This window comes from Heterodontus francisci, unplaced genomic scaffold (genome assembly GCF_036365525.1).
Source record: "Heterodontus francisci isolate sHetFra1 unplaced genomic scaffold, sHetFra1.hap1 HAP1_SCAFFOLD_61, whole genome shotgun sequence".
Taxonomy (NCBI): Eukaryota; Metazoa; Chordata; class Chondrichthyes; order Heterodontiformes; family Heterodontidae; genus Heterodontus; species Heterodontus francisci.
Genome location: NW_027141441.1, coordinates 8,610,854 through 8,632,744, shown reverse-complemented (window position 1 = coordinate 8,632,744; position 21,891 = coordinate 8,610,854). Strand labels below are relative to the sequence as shown.

The 21,891-nt window shown below is 47.0% G+C and overlaps 2 non-coding genes across 2 annotated transcripts; one reads left to right on the top strand and one right to left on the bottom strand.

Annotated features, from left to right (window-relative positions):
- Positions 1-407: 407 nt before the first annotated feature.
- trnam-cau (transfer RNA methionine (anticodon CAU)) lies at positions 408-490 on the top strand. Its single transcript has one exon. It is a non-coding gene; the product is annotated as a tRNA-Met (tRNA).
- Positions 491-12,969: 12,479 nt separating this feature from the next.
- trnap-ugg (transfer RNA proline (anticodon UGG)) lies at positions 12,970-13,058 on the bottom strand. The gene is given in 2 exon segments: positions 12,970-13,005; positions 13,023-13,058. It is a non-coding gene; the product is annotated as a tRNA-Pro (tRNA).
- Positions 13,059-21,891: the final 8,833 nt, after the last annotated feature.

Below are 21,891 nucleotides of genomic sequence, written 5' to 3'. Positions count from 1 at the left end.
GATATTAGGCAGCACCCCGCCCTGTGCGATGATCACTCGTCCCAGCAACTTGTTGAGCTCCTCGTCGTTGCGGACGGCCAGCTGCAGGTGTCTGGGGATGATGCGGCTCTTCTTGTTGTCCCGGGCCGCGTTACCGGCTAGCTCGAGGATTTCAGCGGTCAGATACTCGAGCACAGCAGCCAGACAGACCGGGGCTCCGGCACCCACACGCTCAGCATAGTTGCCCTTTCTCAGGTGCCTGTGAACATGGCCCACCGGGAACTGCAGTCCAGCCCGGGAGGAGCGAGACTTGGCCTTGGCCCGAGCTTTCCCGCTGGTCTTTCCTCTTCCAGACATTTCCACAATCTCACAAATACTTTCCACAAAGAATGAATAATTTCCTTTGCATTAATAATATCTTGTAGGCGGTCAGGATGGCCGAGCGGTCTGCGGCACTGCGTTCATGTCGCAGTCTCCATCGGAGGCGTGGGTTCGAATCCCACTTCTGACACCTTGTGTTTTGACTGAACTGGAGGCATTTGGGAGCAGCGGCAAAAAGCAAAGAAAAAGCAGGAAAGAAAATGGACGAACAAAATAACAATGGACCCAAAGATGTTGCAACAAAACATTAGAGTAAGAGGCAACTAAGCAAACAGCAGGGCACATACAAGCTCAAAAATGTAACCTTTGTATCGGGGTGGAAGATGTTGCCAATATCCTTAATGAATACATTACTGTCTTCTCAAATGAGAGGGTGATGCAGATATTGTTATGAAGGAGGAGGAGTGTGAAGTATTGGACGTGATAACGTAAGGAGAGAGGAAGTCTTAATGGGATGAGCATCCTTGAATGTGGATTGATCACCAGGACCAGATGAAATGTACCCCAGGCTGTTGAATGAAGCCAGGGAAGAAATCGTGGAAGGTCTGACCATCATTTTCCAATCCCTCACTGGATACAGTTGTGGTGCCAGAGGATTGGAGGTCTTGTAACGTTGCAAGAAAAGCAAAATACGAGGCAGATCAAGCATGGCTGATCCTTTCGAGTAGAGAAACAGGGCTGAATTCCCTGAACCAGTGCTACAGCTTTCAGAATAGAAGGAGCCTATACACACCTGATGGGTTCCACTTAAACAAAAGAGCTGGAGGTGTTGCCAGTCAGAACAGATAAAATGTGGAGTGTTTGAAGCAGATTCTGTGTGGTTACTGTAGTTGTACTATGGAGTTATTTCAAGGAGGTGATTCTGAATGTAATGGATCAACGTGGACCCGTCCAAGGCAAAGGTTCTAAGCTTCCCTGTGGTCCAGCCTGGTTGAATGGAACTGAAGCAAACAAATCATCCAGAAGAGGAAAAGATATGTAAGGCCATGAAAGCACAGAATTCAGATGGATGCAATACCAGATGGTATGGCAAGAGTGTAAAACAGCAACAGACTGGTGAATAAAACTTTCCCATTGAATGAGACAAGAGAAAAGAAGGGTAATAATAGTGTCAGGTGAGTTGTGACACTATTCACATTCCACCTTGATCTGAATAGGACTGTTGAAGGGAGTGATTGAGAAGAATAGAAGAGAAATGAAAAGAAAGGAGAAATAAACAAAAGGTCTTTTGATTTTAGAATGCTTGTTTTTGGAAATGACAGACTGTAAAGTGTGTGTGTCAGAAGATATAGAGCGAAGTTGGGTATGACAAGATCACAGGAAAGTTGTGCCCTGAGACAAGGTGTGTGTTGACAGGAAAGCTGCTTTCTTTTGCACAATATGTATTTTATTCATATAATTTGTGCAATTACATTGCAAAGCAGTTCAAATTTAATATTACATAAGGTACAATACAGATCAGTTTCCTTCAATAATGTACATGATGTATCTCACTATCCCTGCCTGCACAGGTTATATTTACAGTATTTACATTACACATCAAACATTCTCTGGTGCAAACAGCCCGAGGGGTTTTACACAGGTTCCAGCCCCTCACTGTACTATGGACTACTACGGCCTCAGACTGCAGCCTTTCCCCATTGAGTCTCCATGGTGGCTGCCCTAAGCTTTAATGCCGTCCCACAGCACATAGTCTTGGACGTTGCAATGTGCCAGTCTGCAACACTCGGTCATGGACAGCTCTTTGCACTGGAATCCCTGTCCCACGGCCGGGCTCGTTCTCAATAGAGATCATTTCAAATGAACATTTCCTAAATCCGTGCTTTCTCTCTCACAATAAAGAGAACAGGATGTCTAGCAGATTCAATGTGAGACGATAACACTGCCGGGTAAAGGCCACTTTCCAACTCCAATCTCAACACAGGAGATTCCCCAAACAGCTGCAGTAAGGTGTTTGTAAACTGCAGGAAGCGGATGTGTGAGGAAATGGTGATGTTACTGAGGAGGTTTCTTAGTATAGAATGGACTGTGTTTAGGTGGGAATATTACTGAGTGTTAATTGCATCGGGACCATATTTAAAAGCTCCGGCTTTCTGGAAAGCCTTGACTATGAAGGCCGAGTCTGGAAGGGTTTGTGTGGAGAGCTGGGTTTTGGTTCTACTGTTAATAAAGGGTTTGAAATTGGCAGCCCGGAGGAAACTGGAGGTGGAGCTGAAAGATGAGGGGCCGTTCTCTCTCTGTCTGTCACTCTGGGTGTCTCCTCCATCTAGCTCTCTGTTTAATCTTCACTCTTGTCTCCTCCCCACCCTGCTCTCACTCTGCCTTTCTCAGCCAGGTCCAGGTGGCCTGTATAAAAAGGAGCCTGACAGAATCAGTCTCTTTTATTGTGCACTGATTTGAGGAAAGAATCAACATGTCTGCCAGTAAACAAGAGTATGCTCCAGGCTGGCAGCATGTTAGAATCCATGAGGAAAGGCATCATCACCCTCATCGACAAGCAGAAGGGGGAGAGGACAGAAATCAGAAATTGGTGGCCCAATTTCTGCTTAATGCTGACTACAAGATTCTGTCAAAAGACATAGCCAGTCGATTCAATTCTGCTCTGGAGTTGGTGATTCACCCTGATCAGACCTATACTATACCAGGCAGGACAATCTCTGATAGCTTTGCGCAACTCAGGGATATGATCACCGATGTACGGGACAGGAGGGTGGACACCTGCCTCATCAGCCTGGACCAGGAGAAGGCTTTTGACAGGATATCGCACACTTACATGATGGATGTGCATTCCAAAATGGGGTTTGGGGAGGGAATCTGCAATTGGATCAAACTACTCTACACAAACATAAGTAGTGCAGTCTCAATCAATGGGTGGGAATCAGAAAGTTTCCCGATCCAATCTGGAGTCAGACAGGGCTGTCCTCTCTCCCCTGTCTTGTTTGTTTGCAGTATTGAACCCTTTGCTGAGTCTATTAGGAAGAATGCGAGCATCATAGGGGTGACAATCCCAGGCAGCGGAGGCACTCAGATTAAAACCTCCCTCTACATGGATGACGTCGCCGTTTTATGCTCGGATCCACTGTCTGTGCGCAGAGTGATGAGCATCTGCGACCAGCTCGAACTGGCCTTGGGAGCCAATGTTAAACACGGCAAGAGCAAGGCCATGTTCTTTGGGAACTCGGCTGACCGATCCTTTGTCCCCTTCACCGTTAGGTCAGATTACCTGAAGGTGCTGGGGATATGGTTTGGAAGGGCTGAGACGTGCACCAAAACCTGGAAGCAGCGAGTAGCCAGGGTACAACATAAGCTGAGCATGTGGGAGCAGCGATCTCTCTCCATTTTGGGTAAGAACCTGGTCATCAGGTGCGAGGCGCTCACATTGCTGTACGTAGTGCAGGTCTGGCCCATACCGCATTCCTGCGCTGTGGCGATCACCTGAGCCATTTTCCGCTTCATCTGGGGATCCAAAATGATCCGAGTCCGGAGGGACACGATGTTCAAACCTCTGGATAAGGGCGGGAAAAATGTACCCAACGTCGCCTTCATCCTTATGGCTACCTTTGTGTGCGGCTGCATCAAGCTGTGTGTAGATCCCCAGTTTGCAAACTTCAAGTGTCACTACGTGCTGTGGTTCTATCTGTCCCCAGTGTTGCAAAGGATGGGCCTGGTCATATTGCCGCGGAATGCTCCATCAAGATGGACTGTGCCGTACTGCCTATCCTTCATGGAAAAGTTTCTGTGGAAAAACAACTTTGACCACCAATCCATCAGGCAGTGGTCTGCACGGAATATCCTCAAGGCCCTACGGGAAAAGGAGATGGTGGATCCTGTCGGATGGTCCCCTGAGCAGAAGTCCAAAGTCATTTGGCAGAATGCCTCATCACCAGAACTTTCAAACAAGCACCAAGATGTAGCCTGGCTGATGGTGAGAAGAGCCCTCCCTGTCAGATCCTTCCTGCACACCCGAAGTCTCACCCCATCCACACGCAGCCCTCGAGGTGGCTGTGGTGGAAAAGAGACGTTGCCCACCTCTTTCTGGAATGTGTCTTTGAAAAGCAGGTGTGGAAGAGATGCAGTGGTTTTTGTCGAGGTTCATCCCAAGCAGCTCTGTAGCACAGGAGTCTGTGCTCTATGGGCTGTTCCCAGGGACGCACACCGAGATAAACATCAACTGCTGCTGGAGGACTATCAATTCGTTGAAAGACGCTCTTTGGTCTGCCCGAAACTTGCTGGTCTTCCAGCGCAAAGAGTTGTCCATGACCAAATGTTGCAGACTGGCACATTCCAAGGTCCAGGACTACGTGCTGAGGGACGCACTAAAACTTGGGGCAGCCGCAGCAAAGGCTCAATGTGGAAAGACCACAGTGTAAGGTCCCCTCACCAAGCTGAACTGAGGAGCTGGATCCATGGGAAACCACTCGAACTGTAGCCAGAAAATATTTGTTTGCTGTAAAATGTACATGGCATGACAATGAAATGGAAGGGTTGTGAGGCAACTCACTCCTGTATTGAAGGAAACTGATCTCCTTTGCACTCTTTGCATTGTTTGACTTGGTGCTTTTTGGAACTGTTTTGTAATGTATTTTTTTTAACAGATTTTTATGAATAAAGTATATTTTGGAAATTAATAAAAGAAATTCTGGCAGAGGTAAAGGAGGGAAAGGACTGGGCAAAGGCGGAGCAAAGCGGCACCGGAAAGTGCTTCCTGATAATATCCAGGGCATCACCAAACCAGCAATCCGCCGCCTGGCTCGCCGTGGCGGGATCAAGCGGATCTCGGGTTTGATCGATGAGGAGACTCGCGGGGTCTTGAAGGTTTTCCTGGAGAATGTGATCAGGGATGCTGTCACCTACACTGAACACGCCAAGTGCAAGACGGTCACTGCCATGGTGTCCGCTCTGAAACGGCAGGGCCGCACTCTCTGCGGATTCAGCGGCTGAACAACTCGACCCTTTCCAGCAAACACAACAAAGGCTCTTCTAAGAGCCACCCACCGCCTCACAGACAGAGCAGTGACCTGGAAACGGGAGCTGGGATAGGCTGTTTAGAACTGTCTGGAATAAATCTGTGCTGTGTTCGAGATACAAAACTAGAATCCCCAAATTTGACATTTCATTTGTAGCAAGGATGTGCAGTGGATTTGATTTTCTAAACGGGCTGTGTAAACAGTGCCCGAGGCTCTACAATTAGTTATTTCCCCAGTCCACACATACCCTCAGTGAAAAGCCACATCACTCCTCCAGAATCACTCATTGTTTTCATCGAACTTCAAAATGATTTCGCTGCAATGAGGGAAGCCGGGAGTTTTGCAGCAGCCGTTAAATCGGTCACTGGAACCAGACCCACTTGTGATGTTATTTCCCCCGAGACGGTGTTTCCTGCACTGAAACTGACAGGGTTTGTGAAACTGATCAGTTTCAGCTCATTCATTCAGGGACCTGGAATTCCCGCAGTTTGAGCCCGCGCTATCCAGAGACCACTTCTGATTGGTCACCCTCTTCCCATTCGCATGTCTTAACCAATTGCCGAGCCTCGAATTAGAAAATACAGCAAATCATTGGCTTAAATTGTCGTCCTGGCAGAAAGGTTGAATTCAAAAAAGCCGCCAATTTCAGTGTTGGGCAGAATTGAATTACTCAACGAATCTCAATAACGAATTGGCAGCACATTCTCTACATTCCCCGATTTTCCTTTCCATCGATTGGGGTGCTAATTCACTCGGGTGCGTTTGCTAATACTAACTGTAATCCTCAGATCCATTTAACATTTCAGTAATCCTATTAAATACAAAAGGAATTTTATGATTGAATTTCCATTGGAAGATAGTGAATTAGCACCCCGATCGATGGAAAGGAAAATCGGGCAGAGGATAAAATGTGCTGCCAATTCGTTATTGTGATTTGTTTATATAACTGACCAGGACTGACTTCACCCGAACGCAGCTACTAGCTCCCACCCCACTGACCGTTCTCCCCCCTCTGCAACTCGCTTTCTCCCCCTCCTCCCTACTGGCGAAATTCCGCACTCTGGCTGTTCGCTCTCCGCACCCCCACCCCCCACCCTGTCCCAGCCCAGCCCACAGCTGCTAGCTCTGGCCGTGACACTCGCTCCCACATTTCTTCACCAGGCGCCACCTGTAGAAGCAGGAGGGCCGCAAGGAGTGACAGGGCGACGTAGGAGTGAGTGGCTGAGAGGAGGGAAGCGGCACGGCCTGGAGCGAGTGGCCAGAGAGTGGGGTGGTGCGAAGCGAGGAACAACTGGCCGGGGGAGTGATGGGGTGGGGGAGCAGCGAGGTCTGGAGCGAGCGGCTGAGGGGGGGAAATCGTCGAGGCCTGGAGTGAGTTGCCGAGGGGGGAGAGCTACAGCTTCAAAATCTCCCATTCAGCCACTTCCTCCAGCCAAGTGGTGGGGGGATGGGGTGGCTAGATACCCAATGACGCTTTATCACGCATGCACGAAGATGGATTTGTTGCGGAAATGTGATGATGTTGGCGCTGCAAAATGCTCGAGTATCTGACCGCTTAAATCCTCGAGCTGGCCGGTAACGTGGCCCGGGACAACATGAAGACCCGCATCATCCCCAGACACCTGCAGCTGGCCGTCCGCAACAACGAGGAGCTCATCAAGCTGCTGGGAAACGTGACCATCGCTCAGGGCGGGGTGCTGCCTAATATCCAGGCCTTGCTGCTGCCCAAGAAAACCCGGGCTCAGAGCTCCCAGAAAAAGTAAGGCGGCCAAAATGTCATCTAATAAACCAAAGGCTCTTTTCAGAGCCACCCACAGTCTCTGTGAAAGGGCTGGTTACTGTCAGGAGGGAGTCAGTGATGGAGTTATTGTAACAGTGGTTGACCTGTTGCACATCTGTCCAGCTGTGTTTTTTAATTTGCTCTGTTTTTCTGCTCACACATCTCCCCCTCTAGTTAAGTGAAGAACTGAACTACAGGGTGTAGAATCAACAATTCCCAGGATCGGGGGTGAGATTGTGCTGAGCAGCAATGAGCCTCCAGTAATGCTGCTTTCTAAATTCCAGATCAGCTCTCAGTCCAACAGGCCTTTCGTATTTTAAATATCACAACAGAGCTGAGCGGGGGTGAGCGCAGCCTCAGCTGCACCGAGTCTCAGGGGCTCTCACGACCCCAATCAGAGCCGCCAGGCCTGGCGGGCGTGCAGCAAGGACCCCGGGGGAGGGAGGGTGCACCATTAAAGTGATGGTGCAGCACCTCCCCCATCCTCGCCGCCACTTCCCGGTTTCTTCTCCCGTTTATCTCAACATTAAGAAGACGCTTTTGCTCTGGACTACACTGGTTATAAAGTAAGACCCAACTTTGTCTCTGAAAGTGATGAATAGCAGCAACAACAGCAGAATCCAACCCCTGCAGTTACATGTGAACTTGCTGATGTTGCAGCAGATTGAATGACTGAGTGAATCCCTTCCCACACACATGGCAGGGGAACGGCCTCTCCCCAGAGTGAATGTGTTGGTGTTTCAGCAGATCATTACTGCTTTTCAAGCTCTTCTCACAGTCAGGACATTGAAAAGGTCTCTGATCAGTGTGAACAAGTTGATGTTCAGTGAGGTTGGATGACTGAGTGAACCCCTTCCCACACACGGAGCAGGTAAATGATCTCTCCCCAGTGTGAACTCACTGGTGTTTCAGCAGGTTGACTCTGGCTGGGTTCAGTTCTACACTCAGTGGTTCCTCTCTCTCTCCTCCCCTGAAGGTGCTGATTCTGACTGTATGTACGTGCTCTCTCCCCCTCCGACCCTCCCTGTCCAATGTAGTATCTCCCAGTTTTGGTGATGTGCTCTCCCTGACCTGTCTCCATTTCTCCTTCTTATACAGACTTGCCCTGACTGTCACTATTTCATAGAATCATACAGCCCAGAAGGAGGCCAATCGGTCTTTTGTGCCTGTGCTGAATCTGTGAAAAAATGATGCAATTAATCCAACCCCTTGCCTATTTCCCCATAGTCCTGGAGAAATTCACTTTGAAATATTTGTCCAATTCCTTTATGAAAGTTATAATTGAATCTGTTTCCACCGCCCTGTCTAACAATTCATTCCAAATCCGAATCAGTTACTGGGTAAAAAGATCTCTCCTCACCTCCCCTTGACATTTTTGGCCAACAATCCCAGCTTCACCACCCTGTCCAGAGAACTGAAACCCCTCATCTCTGGTATCATTCTCGTAAATCTCCTCCGAACTGTCTCAAAAGCTTTGATGTCCTTTCTCAAACCTGGTGCCCAGAACTGGACACATTACTGTAGCTGAGATCGAGCCAGCGACGCCCACATCCCACGAACGGATAAAAAAACGCTCCCTGCCAAATCCCCAATTCTTATCCATTTACAGACGCTCCTTGCCCAGTCCCCAAATCTTATTCATTTAGAGACGCTCCCTGCCCAATCCCCAATTCCTATCCATTTACAGACGCTCTCTGACCAGTTGACCTTGCTGGCGGGCAGTTTCGGGAAGCCTCACAGGGAAAAGCTTCACCGCCAACCGCAGGGACACAAACGGGATTGTTCCATCCTATTGTGGCCTTGACGCCCTGCTCCAGCTGTGTGCACCCGCTACGGGCGCGGTCTCCCTGCACTTGGTGAATATTCCGCTCCAGCTGCAGATGGAGCTCAGCCTCTACCGCGCCTGCTCCTTATCAGAGACAAGGCAAATTCTGGAGCGCAGAGCATTCTGCGTACCACAACTGTCATTAATGCCAATCTCTGACATGATAATCAGGTTTTATTTCCTACATTTCATTTCCTGGTATGTTAGTGCGTGTTTTCTTTTGTACCTGTCAGTGCCTGGGAGGAGAGAGTCAGCTTCACTTTGTAGCCGTGAATTTCTGGTGTGAGAATGTGGGTTTTTACTCTGTATGTTTCAGTTTTTGGTTTGTGCCTGTTTCTGCTATTGCTATGTGAGTTAACTTTGTGGAAAGAGATGCAGTGGTTTTTGTCGATCTTCATCCCAAGCAGCTCGGTAACACAGGAGTCTGTGCTCTACGGGCTATTCCCAGGGACGCACACCGAGACAAACATCAACTGCTGCTGGAGGACTATCAATTCGGTGAAAGACGCCCTTTGGTCTGCCTGAAACTTGCTGGTCTTCCAGCGAAAAGAGTTGCCCACCACCGAATGTTGCAGACTGGCACATTCCAAGGTCCAGGACTACGTGCTGAGGGACGCACTAAAGCTTGGGGCAGCCGCAGCAAAGGCTCAATGGGGAAAGACCACAGTGTAAGGTCCCCCCACCAAGCTGAACTGAGGGGCTGGATCCATGGGAAATCCCTCGAACTGTATCGGAGAAATTTTGTGCGCTGTAAATGTAAAAATGTATATGGCATGACAATGAAATGGAAGGGTTGTGAGGCAACTCATGATTGTACAGAAGGTAACTGATCACCTTTGCACTGTTTGTATTTTTTGACTTGATGCTGTTTTAAACTGTTTGGGAATGTAATTTTTACAGATTTTTATAAACAAAGTATATTTTGGAAATAAAAAAAAAATGTGAGTTTCACCACATATCTTTCAACTACTTGTATGTGAACATCAGCTTTTGTCCAGATCTATCAGTTTCTGATATAGAGTCATAGAGTTATACAGCACAGCAACAGGCCCTTCAGCCCATTGAGTCTGTGCTGGCCATCAAGCACCTAACTATTCTAATCCCATTTTCCAGTATTTGGCCCGTAGCCTTGTATGCTATAGCATTTCAAGTGCTCATGTAAATACTTCTTAAATGTTGTGAGGGTTCCGGCCTCTACCACCTCTTCAGGGTGTGCGTTCCAGATTCCAACCACCCTCTGGGTAAATTTTTTTTCCTCAAATCCCATCTAAACCTCCTGCCCCTTACCTTAAATCTATGCCACCTGGTTATTGACCCCTCCGCTAAGGTAAAATGTTTCTTCCTATCTAACCCATCAATGCCCCTCAGAATTTTGTAAACCTCAATCTTATCTCCCCTCAGCCTTCTCTGCTCTAAGGAAAACAACGCTAGCCTTTTCAGTCTCTCTTCATAGCTGAAATGCTCCAGCCCAGGCAACATCCTGGTGACTCTCTTCTGTACCCTCTCCAGTGCAATCACATCCTTCCTATAGTGTGGTGCCCAGAACAGTACACAGTACTCCAGCTGTGGCCTAACTAGCATTTTATACAGCTCCGTCATAACCTCCCTGCTCTTATATTCTCTGCCTCGGACGATTTATATTGGCCTGTAATCTAAGGCTTTCCTCCTCACTATTTACGACACCACCAATTTTCATGTCATGTGTGAGAAAGGGTTTGATTCTATCCCTATCAGTATCCGTTACATGCATGTGTTTTTAATCTGCACCCCCTCTGTTTTATTCTCTGTACTTGTCAGCCTCTTGTAGGTGAGTCTGTGTTTTGCTCTTCATCTCTCAGTCTTCGAAGTATGAGCCTGGGTTTGTACCTAATTTTCTTTGTACCTTGCAGGATGGATATTGAAGAGAGGTTTTTACACATTAACTGCCAAATCCTGATAAGTGATTTTTGGGTTTCACACAGTATCTGTCAGTTTCTTGTCTAGGACTGTTGGTGTTACTCTGTCGCTGGCATTTGCTGGTTTGTTAGTGTGGGGTTTACACTGTACCTGTCAGTTTCTCATATGTGAGTGTTGGTTTCACTTTGTATAGAATCATAGATCACAGAATACTTACAGCACAAAAGGAGGGATTCAGCTCATCGTGCTTGTGCTGCCTCTCTGCACAAGCAACTCAGCTCATGCCACATCCTCATGTATTCCATGAAAACCTGAATTTTTTTTCCCTTCAGATAATTATCATATATCCTTTTGAAAGCTATGGTTGAATCTTCCTCCGTCACACTCTCAGGCAGTAAGTATCAGATCTTAACCATTTGCTGCATAAAAAAGGTTTTTCCTCATGTTGCCTTTGGTTCTTTTCCCATTCACCTTAAATCGGTGTCCTCTGCTTACTCAGCCATGCGTAATATTTCCCATTGTTTTCTCAGTACTGATGAATTGTGAGGTGGGAGACAGCCAGAAGTCCCACTGAGCTGCACTGACCCCCAGCTGAAAAAGAAATGAGATAAAGTTCAATCTTTCACAGCGAGATGCTGCAGAGAGTTAAGAGTCCCGAATGAAAGAGAGCGTTTCTCATACTGTTGTTGAATTTCATTTCAAACACTCCTTGTACTCTCTGCTAATGAAGCCTAAAAAATGGAAAAACTAAATGGCGCTCAAACTCACAACCCTGAGATTAAAAGTCCCATGATCGACAGACTGAACTGAATATGTCACTTCTACTGTACCTCTGTTTGGATGGATGCAACTGTATGCTCCAATGCAAGGGCAGCTTTCAAATCCTCCCATGGGTCCACACGTCAGACTAAGTTCCATGTTGTAAACTCAAGCAAAGGAAATCTGCTCACTTCCAAAGCTATCAGCAAATTGAAGCTGATTACGATCAACATCATCAGAGGTCAGAACTACCTGGTGAAAGAAGACTCCCTGAAGAAGGATCCACAATTATTCAAAGGCATCGACAAAGTGAAAAACAAGAAAATCGATGAGTCAATCCAAGCTAAACAGAAACACTGAAGAATTCCATTCCAGACCAGAACACAATTGGAGGCATTTTTTTATTCAAAGCTGGGCATTAGTATTTAATAGTTCATATATAATTTTGAATATATTTGAATTTCTTTGTTCATTTGGCACTGCTGAACATGAAGCAGTCTTAAATCATTTAATTTTTTTTTGTAAAATCTGACTTACCAGATTAAAATATTCGATCAAGGGAGAAATGTCAAAGATTACTGGACCAGTAATCCAGAGGCCTGGACTCAAGATCCAGTGACAGCCAGGACGTCAAGGCGGGAAACACTCCGCACGAGTCTGCAGTGAGCGATTCCATCGAAGGTAGAGCACAATCTCTTTAATATAAGAATGTATATTTTATAATAATTAATCACTCAAGACCTTCCTGGTCTCTGCATCTCACCTGTTCTCTGGATAAACTTGCAGAAAGTATCTCAACCTGTAAAGCAGGAGTCTAGGGAATGTATAATGATATTTTCTCGCCTTCGGGCAATATTTTAATCAATACAGTGTGGGACAACCTGTCTGGGCACAACTCCATGACTTTCTCTTTAACTAGTGACCTCACAATCACTAACTTCTATTGTAACAATCTTCAGCTCATCACATCCGGTACGTAGCTCTAATCTTAATGCACATTTAAACAACCTTTCAAGTCCAGTTACAGTTTTTGTTGCCTTACCTGCACAAGCTTAAAAAGTGAAAAATGGAAGCAAGTTTAACTGAACATTCTGGTGGTCAGTTCGGGCACGGGAAAAAAATGAAAGGACTCGGACCAGGTCGGATGTGGTGCTGTCAGGCTTGGGTCGGGTTTCATTTGCTAACCCGAGCAGGCCTTTAGTTACTGTTGCAACCTTATATTCCCACTTGACAATCTGTATATTTTGTTCATTTCAATTTTGTCGACAAGCTCTTTGAATCCAGTTCCCCTGTCCTCAAGCAGGCTCAGTTTGGAAATCGATTCCGCTTTCTGGAAGGCTGAAAGCAATCGATGACCTTCAACTAAAAATGGCAACAGAGAAGGGCTCGTCTGGGATTTGAACCCAGGACCTCTCACATATTAATCACTTATATACCCAAAGCGAGAATCATACCCCTAGACCAACGAGCCACCGTTGGCATAGTTTTTATTCGCTCCTGTGGAATTTCACTGGCACCCACAGCCGATCATGCATTTTTTTCAGATCAAAACAATATCCTACAAAGCTGAAATAAAAACAGAAAGTGCTGGAAATACTCAGCACCTCTTAGCATCTGTGGAGAGAGAAACAGAGTTAACATTTCAGGGTTTTCACCTTTTGTTTGAGCCATCTTTTCAGACTGCTTCTGTCCATCCAATCTCACTTTTTCCTCTATCCACATTCTAAGGGTGGTGCAGTTGTGAGCACTGTAGCTTCACAACTTCAATGACCCCGATTCAGTTCTCTATACTGCCTGTGTGGCGTTTGCAAGTTGTTTATGTGGGCTTCCACAAGGTACTCTGGTTTCCTCCCACAACGAAAGACTTGTGGGTTGATAGATAAATTGACTGTTGTAAATTGGCCCCAGGGTAGGTGATAGGAGAAATGTGGGGATGTGGTAGGAAATTCTGGGTCAACATAGAATTAGTATAAATGGGTGGTTGATGGTCAGTGCAGACTCAGTGGGCCAAAGGGCCTATATCAGTGCTGTATATCTCTTTAACCATTCTCGAAGCAAATGCATTTTTCATGAATTCCTCATTTCTTTTATTAATGACAATTTTATATTTCCGGCCCTTGCTTCATACGATACCACAAGTGGAATCATGTTTCCATCAACCCGATCAAACCCTTTCACTATTTCCTCATATTGCAATGTTTCTTTAACCCTGACAGACTGTGGAGTTTCTGCTGCTTGATTGCAGTTCTTGCTTCCCGCCAGTAGATGTCACCTCTCTCCAATATAGTGAAGTTCACAAATGTGAGAGAGACACAACAGGAAATAATTGTTCACATTATAGTGAATGTGTGGGATTTAGAAATACTAGGAGTGGAGACGAGTTATTATTGAATTTGTCAAACCAAACATATGTTATAATGTTGTGTTAAATCTGTCACTCTGTTGTCTTGATTCTGAGAGTGACATAGACTCATCGAGTCATTGGGTCATTTGTGGTATAGAAGGAGGCCATTCGCCCCATCGAGTACAGGCCAGCTCTCCATGGAGCGATCCAGTCAGTCCCACTCGTCTGCTCGATCCCCCTAGCCCTGTAAATCTATTTCCTTCAAATGCCCATCGAAATTCCTTTTGTAACCAACGATTTTCTCCACTTCCTCCGCCCTCGGGGGCAGCGAGTTACAGATCATTACCAATCACTGTGTAAAAAAGCTCTTCCGCACATTCCCCCTGCGTCTCTTGTCCAAAACCTTCAATCTGAATCCCCTAGTCCTTGTACCAATAGTTAATGGGAACAATTTTTCCTTGCCAACTTATCTAAAACTGTCATAGCCTTCGACACCTCTATCCATTCTCCCCTCAATCTCCTTTGATACAGGCAGAAGAAACCCTGTTTTTCTAACCTAACCTTGAAACTAAAACCCTCCATCCCTGGAACTATTCTGGTAAATCTCCTCTGCATCCTCTCAAGAATCCGCACATCCTTTCTAAAGATTGGTGAGCAGATCTGGATGCAACACTCCAATTGGGGCCTAACCAGAGTTCAGCATAACAACCCTGCTTTTGTACTCAATGTCTCTATTTATAAAGCCCAAGATCCCACATGCTTTGCTAACCACTCTCGCAATATGTCTTGCCAACTTCAAAGAATGATGGACATGTACTCCAGGTCCCTCTATTCCAGCACACTCTTCAGAACTGTAGCATTGAGTATATATTGCCTCTCCCTATTTCTTCTGCTAAAATGCATCACCTCACACTTGTCACTATTAAATTCCATCTGCCACCTATCTGCCGATCCTACTAGCCGATAACTATCCTGTTTCAGGCAGTTCATATCATCCTCACTGTTTGCCACTCCTCCAAGTTTGGTGTCATCGGCATATTTTGAGATTCGACTCGATATTCCAAGATCCAAGTCATTAATCTGTAGCAAAAAAAAGCAATGGTTCTAGCACTGACCCTTGGGGAACACCACTGTCGACTATCCTCCGGTCTGACCAAGAACCATTTCATATGACTCGCTGTTTTCTGTCCTTAAACCAATTTCCTATCCAAATGGACACTGACCCTCCTAATCCATGAACCTCAATTTTGTTAACCACCCTTTTATGTGGTACGTTATAAAATGCTTTTGTAAAATCCACATAAACAACATCCACTGCATTCCCTTCATCAACTTTCTCAGATAGTTTATCAAAAAATGCAGTTAGATTCATCAAACATGAACTTCCATTTATAAATCCATGCCCACTCTCCTTAATTAACTCAAACCTCTCCAAATGACTTGATTTTTTCCCTGACCTGTTGGTCTTGTGCTTATAGCAAGCTCACCACAGAGCATGTATTTGGCAATGTGACTGTCATTCATTTGGCCCAGTCAACAGAGCCGCCTCTGACTCAAGAGGGCAAACATGCTTCGGATCCCTGCACGCTGGTGTACTTCCTCATTCGGCACTCTGTCCTGCCAGGAGACGCCCAATATCCATCTGAGGCAGTGGAGGTGGAAGCTGTTCAGCTGCTTTTCTTGGCTTGTATCAGTTGTTGATGCTTCTCTACTATAAAGGAGGGTGCTGAGAACACAAGCCTGGTACACATGGAGTTTTGTATTTTCGGTCAGTTTGCTGTCGGTTCACACCCGTCTTCTCAACTTTGACATGACAGCTGCAGCATTGGCAATCCTGGTGCTGATTTCAGCATCAAGGGACAGATTGCTGGTGATTGTTGATCCAAGGTATGTGAACTGTTGACAACCTCCAAAGTGAGGTTGTCAATGTTGATGGAAAGTGGAGTCTCTACGTCCAAATCTCTACGTCCAAGTGGAGTCTTGCCAAAAGATGAACAGCTTGTCGTCAGCTCTGATATACAGGTGAACACCCCCATCTGAGTCACTGAAAGTGTACAATGGCAGCATGGAGAAGAATACACCAATTATAAAGGATGTGATAACTAGACAGTTAGAAAATAATGATATGATTGGGCAGAGTCAACATAGATATATGAAAAGGAAAACAGGCTTGAAAAAACCCGTTGAGTTTTTTGAGGATGTTACCTGTAGAACAGATAAAGGAGAACCAGTGGATGCTTTGGTAATGTCCCACACAGGAGGTGAGTAAACAAAATTAGAGCACATAGGATTGGGGATAATATACTGGTGTGGATTGAGAATTGGTTAACAAACCGAAAACAGAGAGCAGGAATAACGGGTCCTCCTCAGGATGGCAGGCTGTTACTATTGGGGTACTGCAAGGATCAGTGTTGGAGCCACAGCTGTTAACAACCGAAATAAATGATTTGGATGTGGGGATTAAATGTAATATTTCCAAGTTTGCAGATGACACAAAGCTAGGTGAAGTGTGAGCTGTGAGAAGGATGCAGAGAGGCTTCCAGGGAACCTGGAGAGGCTAAGTGAAATGGAAAGAACATGGCAGATGGAATATAATGTGAATAAGTGTGAATAAGTGCAGTTGGCTGCCATGTGACCAGATTTGCGACAGGTGCCGCAAACTCTGGGCTGCCCAGCGTAGACCAAGAAGCCTCGATACCGGAAAACCCTCCACTTCCACTTTGGTGGAATAAACAGAAAGACAGAGTATTTCTGAAATGGTGAGAGGTTGGGAAGTGTTGATGTCCAAAGGGACCTGGGTGTCCTTGTTCATGAGACACTAAAAGCTCTTGTGCAGGTGCAGCAATCAATTAGGAAGGCAAATGGTATGTTGGCCTTCACACGAGGGGTCTTCAGTACGGGAGTAAAGATGTCTTGTTGCAATTGTATAGAGCCTTGGTGAAACCGCGCTGGAGTATTGTGTATAGTTTGGTCTCCTCATCTAAGGAAGGATATACTTGCCATAGAGGGAGTGAAACAGAGGGTCACCAGACTAATCCCTGGGATGGTGGGACTGAAACTGGGCCTGTATTCCTTAAAGTTTCGAAGAATGAGAGGTGATCTCATTGAAACTGATAAAATTCTTACAGGGTGTGACAGTGTGGATGTAGATAGGATGTTTGCCCTGGTTGGTGAGTCTAAAATCAGGGGACCAAGTCTCAGAATAAGGAGTAGGCCATTTAAAACTGAGATAGGGTTGAATTTCTACACTCAGACGGTGGTGAATCATTGGAATTCTCTACCCCAGAGAGCTGTGGCAGTTCAATCATTGAGCATGTTCAAGACAGAAATTGTTAGAAATCTTGATACTCATGACATCAAGGGATATGGGGATAGCACGGGAAAGGGGCAGATAGAGGTAGATGATCAGCCATGATCATCAGGCTCGACGGGCTGAATGGCCTACTCCTATGTTCCTCTGTTCCTAAGGGAGTTGGCGCCAGCGCGCAGCCCTGCTTTACCCCACTGCTGATCTTGAAAGTGTCTGATGTTGCTCCATTGTAACTGATGGAACTGTGCATGTTCTCGTGGAAAGAAGAGATGATGCCCAAGAGTTCAGGAGGGCAGCCGAGTTTCCATCGCAGTTTGAAGATTCAGTCTCTGCTGACAAGATCAAAGGCCTTGGTGATGTTATTCGAAATATGTGTGGCTCTGTGACGCAATGGATAGTGTGTTGATTTCTAAATAATGATAAAGAAGGCATTCAAAGGTTGTGGATTCAAATCCCACCAGCGTCAGATTTTGGACCAGAGACAGAAGAGCACAACGGAAAAGAGAGTTAACAAGTGTGTCAAAAGCACCGACTCAGAGACAGAGCGAGAGAGAGAGGAGCACAGCAGGAGCCGAGCAGGGGGAAAAAAATCAAGGAGTGACATCACAATGGAGAGTGAGAGCAGGGAAACAGAGAGCCGCTGGGGTGAGTTTACAGGATTTGGTTCTTGCTTCGGTGCAGTGGAAGGAGCTGTTTGGTGAGGATCTGGTAAGCTGTGACATCACAGGCAAGCAGGTAGTTGATTGGTTTGGAAAAAGCTGCATGTTTGATGAGTATCTGGTAAGTGATTAAGGTCCATTTTAGTCCTAATGTTTAAAATAGTAAACAAACTAGTAGTAAGCTTAATAAAATATACAGTAAAATAAACAATTGAACAAAATAATTAAGTAGTTAATTGAAACACGTTAAGGATGACAGGACAGGTGATGTGTCACAGCTGCAGCATGTGGGAGCTCCTGGATGCCAGTGTGATCCAGAGCAAACACATCTGCAGCAAGTGTAGTATCTGTTCTTATCAGTGCTTATTTGATTGAGAAGAGACCATGATCATTGCCTTTTGATCCTGGGGGAACTTTGAGTAAAATGGCTATAACCAATTTTCGAGTTTCGGGCCAGCGAGTGCGCAACACTGTTCGGGTGGTCGTGAAGGACAAGGAAGGAGATGCACCGGTCGATCGCACCTTCTTCATCAAGAAAATTCTCTTCGATTGCTGCGGATTTCAAGCGACGGACGTCTTCTGCCTGCAGGATTTCCCCAGCAGTGGATACTTCGACGTGACGTTCCGGAACGTGGCGGGATGCATCAAGTTTCTGAAGGCGTTCAAGGAGAAAGGGGACCGGGTGCCACTGTCGATCCTCACAGCGGAGCCGCTCTTCACGCTTCCGTCACAACGGGACCGGGTGGTGACATTTCACCTCTACAACCCCCATGTTCCGGTGGTGGATGTACTCACCTTTCTCGCCAGGTACGTCGAGGTGGCCGGCAGCAGCACTGATGTCAAGGACCCCTTTGGGATCTGGACCAGCAAGCGGCAGGTCAAGGTGACCTTGAAGGTTGATCCCAGTGGAGCCATCATCCACCCTCCCTCCAGCTTCGCTATCGGGGGAAGTCGAGGCTTCTTGGTCTACGCTGGGCAGCCCAGAGTTTGCCGCACCTGTGGCAAATCTGGTCACATGGCAGCCAACTGCAGCACGGTTGTTTGCAAGAACTGCAAGGAGGAAGGCCATCAGACCAAGGACTGTAAGCAGACTAAGTGTTGCAACTTGTGCGGTGCGGCAGGCCATCTCTACAAGACCTGCCCCAAACGTTGCCTTAGCTATGCTCAGGCGGCAAGGTCCAAGGAAAGGCCGGGAGAAGTTTCGACGAAGGCGTCCGCTGTTCGAAAGGAGACCAGCAACCTTCTCCGCAGCGAGGAACTTCAACCTGAGAAGGAAGGGGAGGCAGCTGAAACCAACGACCCAGCACCTATCCAGCGCCCGGAAACCCCTCCTCCACAGACAGAATCAATGGAGGAGGAGGCAGCAGATGGACAAACAGGTCAGTGGCAAGTGGTCCAGAGGAAAACCACAAAGAAAAAACTTCCCAAAGCCACCACCCAAACCAGTGGCAAGAGGAGGCTCTCTTCTGAATCAGACTGCAACAACTCCTCTTCACTGGACGGGGAAATGCTGGAGCGACAGCCCCTTCAAAAGAGGCGGCAGAACTCCGAGATGGATGATAGAGCATCCCAGCCCCCGGGCACTGGAAGCTGTGATGGGCCCGGCGTGCCCCAACATCAATGCACCACACGGAACGACGTGGCCAACGCATCTCAGCTCCGGTACACCGGGAGCAAAGACACGTCTGGCGCACCTGAGCTCCTGGAGACCGGGAGCTGTGATGTTTTCGAGGAGGAACAGATGGAAGCAGCTGAGGACAACCCAATCCTCTCTGCCTACAAGACCCCCACCCGATGTCACCCGAGCGGCACAAACCCTGCATGAAAAATCAGGAGGGGTTTCTGAGCCCAACCAACGTGAAACTGCTTGCGCATACGATGGGTATGCAGGAACATCCAGAAGGGGAAGGACTGGGACTAGCGAGGACAAATGGTATGGGAAGCAACAACTAATTTTTAGTAAAAAATGGGTGTAAGAATTGCTTCCATTAATGTGCGTAGCATTAAATCTACTACGCGATGTGTTTCAACCTTGGATTACCTTGCCAAGGTCAAAGCTGACCTACTGTTTCTGCAGGAGTGTGGAATACCACACCTCAGCACCTACAGGCAGTGGTCGCGATGGTGGTCCCACGGGCCATCGATCTGGTCGGGGGGTAATGACTGCCGTTCCTCCGGCCCGGGTATTCTGCTGCGGGGAGGTAACTTCACCATCTCCGAAGTTAAGGAGGTGTTGGGCGGCCGCCTCCTCGTAGCAGACGTGATGTACAACAACGCTCCGCTCCGGTTGATCAACGTGTACGCCCCGGTACAACGCAGCGAGCGGCAGACCGTCTTCCAGCAGCTCCCACTGCTGCTGGCGACGTCCAGGCCGGTCATCCTAGGCGGTGACTTCAACTGCATCATCGATGCGGCTGGACGATCCGGCAGTGACGACAGCAAACTGGACGCTTCGTCCAGATTCCTAATAGAAACAGTTAAAGATGCCAAAATGCACGACGTCTTCAGCAAACCTGCAGAGATGCTTCCAGGGAACCTGGAGAGGCTAAGTGAATGGGAAAGAACATGGCAGATGGAATATAATGTGAATAAGTGTGAATAAGTGCAGTTGGCTGCCATGTGACCAGATTTGCCACAGGTGCGGCAAACTCTGGGCTGCCCAGCGTAGACCAAGAAGCCTCGATACCGGAAAGCCCTCCACTTCCACTTTGTTGGAATAAACAGAAAGACAGAGTATTTCTTAAATGGTGAGAGGTTGGGAAGTGTTGATGTCCAAAGGGACCTGGGTGTCCTTGTTCATGAGACACTAAAAGCTCTTGTGCAGGTGCAGCAATCAATTAGGAAGGCAAATGGTATGTTGGCCTTCACACGAGGGGTCTTGAGTACGGGAGTAAAGATGTCTTGTTGCAATTGTATCGAGCCTTGGTGAAACCACGCTGGAGTATTGTGTATAGTTTGGTCTCCTCATCTAAGGAAGGATATACTTGCCATAGAGGGAGTGAAACAGAGGGTCACCAGACTAATCCCTGGGATGGTGGGACTGAAACTGGGCCTGTATTCCTTAAAGTTTCGAAGAATGAGAGGTGATCTCATTGAAACTGATAAAATTCTTATAGGGCGTGACAGTGTGGATGTAGACAGGATGTTTGCCCTGGTTGGTGAGTCTAAAATCAGGGGACCAAGTCTCAGAATAAGGAGTAGGCCATTTAAAACTGAGATAGGGTTGAATTTCTACACTCAGACGGTGGTGAATCACTGGACTTCTCTACCCCAGAGAGCTGTGGCAGTTCAATCATTGAGCATGTTCAAGACAGAAATTGTTAGAAATCTTGATACTCATGACATCAAGGGATATGGGGATAGCACGGGAAAGGGGCAGATAGAGGTAGATGATCAGCCATGATCATCAGGCTCGACGGGCTGAATGGCCTACTCCTATGTTCCTCTGTTCCGAAGAGAGTTGGCGCCAGCGCGCAGCCCTGCTTTACCCCACTGCTGATCTTGAAAGTGTCTGATGTTGCTCCATTGTAACTGATGGAACTGTGCATGTTCTCGTGGAAAGAAGAGATGATGCCCAAGAGTTCAGGAGGGCAGCCGAGTTTCCATCGCAGTTTGAAGATTCAGTCTCTGCTGACAAGATCAAAGGCCTTGGTGATGTCATTCAAAATATGTGTGGCTCTGTGACGCAATGGATAGTGTGTTGGACTTCTAAATAATGATAAAGAAGGCATTCAAAGGTTGTGGATTCAAATCCCACCAGCGTCAGATTTTGGACCAGAGACAGAAGAGCACAACGGAAAAGAGAGTTAACAAGTGTGTCAAAAGCACCGACTCAGAGACAGAGCGAGAGAGAGAGGAGCACAGCAGGAGCGGAGCAGGGGGAAAAAAATCAAGGAGTGACATCACAATGGAGAGTGAGAGCAGGGAAACAGAGAGCCGCTGGGGTGAGTTTACAGGATTTGGTTCTTGCTTCGGTGCAGTGGAAGGAGCT